General features: G+C 37.7%; 1 non-coding gene across 1 annotated transcript; it reads right to left on the bottom strand.

The window, feature by feature from the left end:
- Positions 1-2,913: 2,913 nt before the first annotated feature.
- LOC123619934 (small nucleolar RNA SNORA71) lies at positions 2,914-3,031 on the bottom strand. Its single transcript, XR_006728641.1, has one exon. It is a non-coding gene; the product is annotated as a small nucleolar RNA SNORA71 (small nucleolar RNA).
- Positions 3,032-7,110: the final 4,079 nt, after the last annotated feature.

The raw sequence follows: 7,110 nt of genomic DNA, 5'->3' as shown, positions 1-7,110 counted from the left end.
AATCCAAATCAAAGACAGCACAGCTCAAAATTGAATTAAAACCTTGGGGGTCAGGGCATCATCTTAATAATATCAGCTATCTTTCTGATTTTCTTCACAAAATGAGCAAAATGTTCTGTGGTAGAAAGAACACTGGTACAGGAATCATAGAAGGAGGCTCAATCTGTCATTAGCTGCTTTCAGTAATGTCACTTTGAACTCCTCTCTTAACCTCTGTGAGTGTCAGTTTTCTAACATATATAGGAATAATAATGCCTAACTTACAAGGTTATTGAAGGGTTGAATCACATTATCCCTAACACAGCTGGATATTCATTAGACTGCCTGGCATAGTTTGATTTAATATGCAATGGTTGTTTATTCTCTATGAAAAAAAAGATGCTTTATTTTTCAAGTAACTGGTCTCCTATGTGAGAACAAGGGTAGGCAAGTTCAGGCCTATCTAAATCTCAAAGTTACTAGTAAGGAAGGGAAATGTTTCATAAAAAATATTAAAACTTTCCATGCTTTGATGCAAAAGGTAACTGGAATCATATTAAGATTAAATGGAACCATATGATCCAGCAATCCCACTCCAGGGTATGTATTCAGAGAGAACTCTAATTCAAAAGGATACATGCACCCCAATATTCATAGCAGCACTGTATACAAGAGCCAAGACATGGAAGCAACATAAATGTCCAAAAACAGATGACTGGATAAAGAAGTTGTGGTATATTTATACAATGAAATACTATTCAGCCATAAAAAGAATTAAATAATTCCATTTGCAGCAGCATGGATGGACCTAGAGATCATCATTTTAAGTGAAGTAAGCCAGAAAGAGAAAAATACCATATGATATCACTCATATGTGGAATCTTAAAAAAAAAAAAAAAAGAAAAAACACACTATGAACTCATCTACAAAACAGAAATAGACTTGCAGACAAGTAAACAACCTTGTGGTTACCAGGGAAAGGGGGTGGGAAGGGATAAATTTGGGAGTTTGAGATTTACAAATGTTAGCCACTTTATATAAAAATAGATTAAAATTTTTTTCTTCTGTATAGCACAGGGAATTATGTCCAATATCTTGTAATAATCTTTAATGAAAAAATATGAAAACACATATATGTATGTATATGCATGACTGGGACATTGTGCTGTTCACCAGAAATTGACACATTTTAACTGGTTGGACTTCAATTAAAAAAAAAAATGGAGATCCAATGAACAAAAAATAACATGGTGCCCTGCTGTCATATCACACTTTAGGCTGGCTATTAAAAAACAGAAAAACAAAGATACAAAAGAAAACACAACAAAACAAACAAGCAGAGAACTCCCTATCTTAAATCTGTAGGAAAACTGATTGGTATTAGCTAATCACATTTATTGAAAGAAATATTTTATAGAGTTGTTTTTTTTTTTTTTTTTTTTTTTTTTTTTTTTTACTAGCATTCTGCATGTATAACAAAAATAGTTCATTTAACTGAAGCCAACGGGTAGCTGGGCAGATTCAGAACACATCTGCTGAAAGAGAGATTAACAGTTAAAATATAAAGCCACCATTTTTAAGCTACAATTATTGGCTTCAATGGGGTGAAAATTATCTGAGAAACTAGCCTTTTCAGTCTCTCATCAGCTGCTTTTCAGTAAATGAGTGTTTTAAAAAGCTAGTTTTGAACTCCTGGTCAGAGCTGGTCCATTGGTGTCACTTGGAGTGAGGTGGAGAATGAAAAAGTTGAGGCATTTTTCTTCTAATAAAATGTTCTGTATCCATATTCCAAACTTGTACATAACCATTAAGATCAGTGGAATTGCAAGTTTCATCCAATACTGACAGGCCATCTCCCAGATTACTAATTATTCATCCTCCTTCATGGACTGGGAATTATAGTTAGGTAGGAAAATCATATCAAGCCTACAGAGACATTAGAGAATGGATATCTAGTTTCATAAATGCATAGATGTTTGCATACTTACAATTGTGGAAATCATTAGCTGTTTATTGGAAATATGTTTTGCCTTCATTGCTACAGAGTATTGTAACTTCGAGGCAAAACCAGCTTGCCAGCATTCTTAAGAAAGAAAAAGTTTCTTATGAAAGTTTATGACACAGTGGACCTCTTTTTTTGGGGGGTGGGGGCAGCTTCAAGATTTATTGAAGCAGGTGAGAGGACAAGGTGCACACACACAAACTCCAACACAAACTCTCAGTTCTAAAAAGTTACACAGCAGTAGGCAGCGTGACATGGAGGCCACTGGATGACCTGGTCCAGATGGAAGAAAATCAGTTTTCTGGGTCTGCAGCACTCTGTGGCATCTGCTAGGGAGAGGCAAAGCTAAGTGAAGGTCTCCAGCTCTGAACCCCAAGTCCCTAGAATCGCAGGACTTTCCATCTGCCCCCTTTACAGAGGGGCTAAGTCCTTCCATTCTGTGCTGAGCCAACCGAAGATAGATCTAGCTATGGTCATACGGCAACATCGCTCTTCCCTCTGCTACACAGCGTCTGTGATCAGCCCCAAAATAACCATGAGGAGGCCCCTCCAGGGGATCTGGGATCCAGGTCACCAACCTGAGGGGAGCCACTGCTTTCCCTTCTTCCAACCAAGTCCAGGTCCCAGGCAGCACCCTGAGGGTGATGAGGAGGTCACAAAGCAGGAGCTCATGACAAGGATTTGCTCTCCAGCGTTACCTTATCTTTCTTCAAGCTGACATCCGTGAGAATGCCCCCACTTAGTCAGGGATGAGCTGCAGGTGTTTTTCACATCAAACTTGGCTCAAGAAGGAATCTCAATCCTCCTCAACCTGACACAGACACAGCCTGGCTCTGATAACAGGAAGGCAAGCTCCAAGTCTCCTCACTGCCTCTCACTCAGCAGGGCCCGGGGCCTGAGAGCCAAAAGCACTGGCTGGAGAGAAGTCAGAGTGTGTGAAAGTGCCAGCATTTGAAAGGGACAGGTGTGGACCCTCCAAACATGGGAAACTGCTTTCCACAATTCCTCTCCCCGCATCATCAACAACTGGACCTCTTGTGTTAAAAAGGGCTTTAACATTCTTAAAAGACAAAATAGCAGAATAATTTATTTTTTCTCCTTCATCAAGGAACATGTAGCATTGGTGCCAGTTATAGAGGGTGAATACAGAGGTGGCAAATGTACTTCTCCATGTATGATGGTGAAATTGTGATTCATTTGTTTATTGATAACATCACTTAAGATCAACTGGAAATTTGGTGACAGCACTGGCTTTACTTTTTTATGAAAATATCTTAGTCCCTTTCAGTTTTGACTTTCTTATTTCTTAGGGAGTCATAGGGAGAGAAGAAAGCAAGCAAGAGATCAAACTCTTGGCATGTTTTTTCTGATGTCAAATTTTAATATGTCAAAATGTTCCTAATAAAATCAGCTCCTCTCTTTCCCCCTCACTCCTGACTGCTTCATGCACAGAGGTTGATGGTAACAGGTCAGGATCTGAGTTGACTGTGACATCTTAATTTGATCATCAAGTCATTTGGAACTCCTAACTGCCAAAATTCCAGTGATAATTTGGCATGTGTTAACAAGCCACTGAATAAGGAAGTAATTTCACCTACTTCTTACCTTCCCTTTTTGCTTAACTGGCTACTCAACAAGTGGTTTTCTCATCTGTGACATTCTAAGACCCAGGGCCACCCCTTAACCCCACCTCTTTGGGACCTCTCATTTCCTTTTCTAGTTTATTTCTTATTTAAGCAGATTTCAATGGATCTCATTTTAGTCTCTGAAAGAATTAATGCTTTTCACTTGATGCCAAATGATAAAACTTAATGTCACCAGCTTTGTTTTAAATGTTAACTGCTTATTCATTATTGTAGTTTGATATTGTTAATCAACTACTGTAAATAAATGCTAATTAACATAATGTCAATTGACTTTCAAAGCAGCTGCAGACGGCTTTTACTTTTCAAAAACAGTTTCAGCATTATCAGCATCAGGGGAAGAACCACCATATCTGACAACACAGTGATCCATTATTGTTCCAACATATACATTTTAAATTAGGCTCAATACAGTGTCTACTAAATTATACATTTTAATTGATTTAATAATGTCTAATGGGATTATAATAAATGAGCCTCATTGGATGAAGTCTAAATATAGTTAAAAGATATTTTTGAAGAGTCATGAAAGAAAGAGAAGAATAGGAATGCTCACATGAACATATCTACATAGAATTGTCTCCTATTTTCCTCATTTTGAAGCATTTGGTAAAAAAGTATAGGCTCAAAAAGCAAAAGATTAGGAAATTATTGGAGCCAAATTAATGTTTGCAAGATAAAGAAGGAAACTTCATCTCTAAACAACAGGAAGAACCTCACTGTATTAGAGACACCCAGAAGTTAGCAGAGATTAACCTGAAGCTTAAAAACTCAGATTAGGGAAGTATGTCTTCCCAGACATTGGACCAGAAGCCCACACCTCAGGCAACATGTGACAGACACATTCTTTTAGTTGAAGGTCTGGACATATTCATACATACAAACTAGGTAGACTTAGCCCTAAAGTAATGAAGCCATAAGACATCTAAGTGGTATTGGAATAAGGTTCTAATGTATCTGAGAAGACATCTAGAGTAATTTTCTTGTGTCTGACAAAGAAGAAAGATGAAAGCAGAGAGATAAAAATTGTATGTTTCTACTATAGAAAGCTTATCCTACTTCCAGCAATAATGGAGTATCTCACTGCAGATCAAGCCTCCTGCTGAAACACCTAGATAATCCACATAAAACATGAAATACACATTTTTGTAAGATATTAAAAGCAGCCAAGATACCCAAGACTTGAGGAGTCAAGATCACAGGAGGAGAGAAACTCATGTAAGTTGAATATTCTCTGTGCCACATTCAGGGTCCCTGCCATTTTTGGCATAGAAGGGAAGGCTGGGAGTTGGGTAGAAGTTAGATGCTAAGAGGCAAGAATCCATCAGAGTTTTCAGTATCTCACGCAGCTAGGGAGACAGAAATTGGAGTTTTGGAGTTCATGACTGGGAAGACAGGACCGAGGCTAAGACCTCTGAGATGAGAAGTGAAGAGGATACTCTTGTTTTCATTTAGAGGCATTTGTTGAGTTCTTAAGGTGTACAGGCAAGAGGCTGAAAAGTCAAGTAGAAAGCAGGTTAAAAGCGAAAAAGGAGTTTGCAGCAGTCTCAGGAGGGTGAGGTGGTAAAAACTGGAGTTCAGGGTCTGCTCAGGAGGACTTTGGAACTAGGCTCATTTCCCTGATTTGCAGCAAGCCAAATGCTGAGACACTGAGGTTTGCTGCAGAGAAGCAACATAGATGGACCTGAAGATTGTCATTCTAAGTGAAATAAGCCAGAAAGGGAAGATATCATATGATATCACATATATGTGGAAGCTTAAAAGAAAGAAAAGAAAAGAAATGAATTTATTTATAAAACAGAAACAGACTTACAGACAGAGAAAACAAACTTACGGTTACCAGTGGGGGAAGGGGTGGGAAGGGAGAAAGGGATAAATTGGGAGTTTGAGATTTGCGGATAGAAACTTTTATATAAAAGTTTTATATATATATATATAGTTTATACTATATAGCACAGGGAACTATATTCAATAGCTTGTAGTAACCTATGGTGGAAAACAATATAAAAATGAATATATGTATGTTCATGTATGACTGAAGCATTATGCTGTACACCAGAAACCTGACACAGTGTAAACTGACTATACTTCAACAAAATATATATTAAAAAAATAGGTTTATTCAGGAGGCAGCCAAGTGACGAGATGAGATGGGAGAACAAATTTCAAATCTGTTTCCCCGAAGGTGAGGGCCTTGGGATATTTATGGGATAAAGAAGCAGGATGGTCTGAGGCATGGTTGGGAAAGGTGATTGGAGGTGAGAAAAAGGTGATGTCATTATTGTTCTCTACAGGAGCAACTAAGGTACATGCTTTTTCATGGGATGCAGGTACAGGAAATGTTGGTGTTAGCTTGTTCTGAGGGTGGAGCTTTTGACCCTTTGATGCCAATAGGTCATGGATTGGACACGGTGCATAACCCAGTTGTGGATCAGTGGTTCCAACAAGCTGGGGCTCAAACTTGAAAACAGCTGATTCCAAGTTCCTGAAAAACAGCTTGGGCAAACATTGTTTAGACTGTGTGATGCTTGAAGGATATGTGAGTTTCTGTAAAGACAAAGTGAGCTTAATCATTAAAGGCAGGTTACAGTTTACTGTTTATTAAGCAAGTTATAGTTTAATGGATCTAACCAATGACTGACCTCAGTTTCACTAGTAAGTATCCTAAGCTCTCAGTTGACATGCTAGAGGTATTAAAGTCTTACAGAGATTACAAGTTGTTTGAATCAGCCCAGTCTCTTGTTTACTATAGCTGTTTGTCAGAGAATGGGATATATTTCCTTTGAAGAAAGATAACATCATCCTGAACATCTACAATTTTCCATAAACAATGTTGTACATTCAGTAAAATATTGCAAGTCATTCCAGGAAACAGCATTCTAAACAAAAACTGGCAATAGAAACAGATCCATAGTTAAGCTAGATGCTAGGATTAAGAGACATGGATTTTTTAAAATCCTGATTAATATATTCAAGAAAAATAGATGTCAAGAAGGGAATTACACCAGAGAAATTCTATAAAAGCATCAAATGGAATTTCTACACCTGAAGAATGTAGCAAGTGAAATTAGGTTCTAAATAGGTTTAATCACATATTGGACATAACAAAAAGAGGATTTGTTAACTGGTTAAGTCAGTTAAAATATTCAAATTGAAGGACAGGGAGCAGAAGGTTGAAGAATGCAGAAAAGTCACGTAAGAGATACATGCAACATGGGGAAAAGATCCAACGTTGAAATCAGAGAAGAAATGGAGATCATAGCGCAGAAGCAGTATTTGAAAAAATAATAGCTGAGATTTCCCCCCCCCAAAACTGATGAAAGGTATCAAAAAAGTGCTACAAACTCCAAGCTGGATAAGAACAAAAGAAGCCACAATTAGACTCATGATTGTAAAATTTCTGCAAGCCAAAATCTTAAGAGCATCCAGAGAAAACTGACACTTTTAAAGGAGCATCAATCAGACTGATAGCTATTTTCTCAAAAG

Source organism: Camelus bactrianus, chromosome 11 (genome assembly GCF_048773025.1).
Source record: "Camelus bactrianus isolate YW-2024 breed Bactrian camel chromosome 11, ASM4877302v1, whole genome shotgun sequence".
In the NCBI taxonomy this organism is placed as follows: domain Eukaryota; kingdom Metazoa; phylum Chordata; class Mammalia; order Artiodactyla; family Camelidae; genus Camelus; species Camelus bactrianus.
This window is presented reverse-complemented; position numbering and strand designations above follow the sequence as displayed.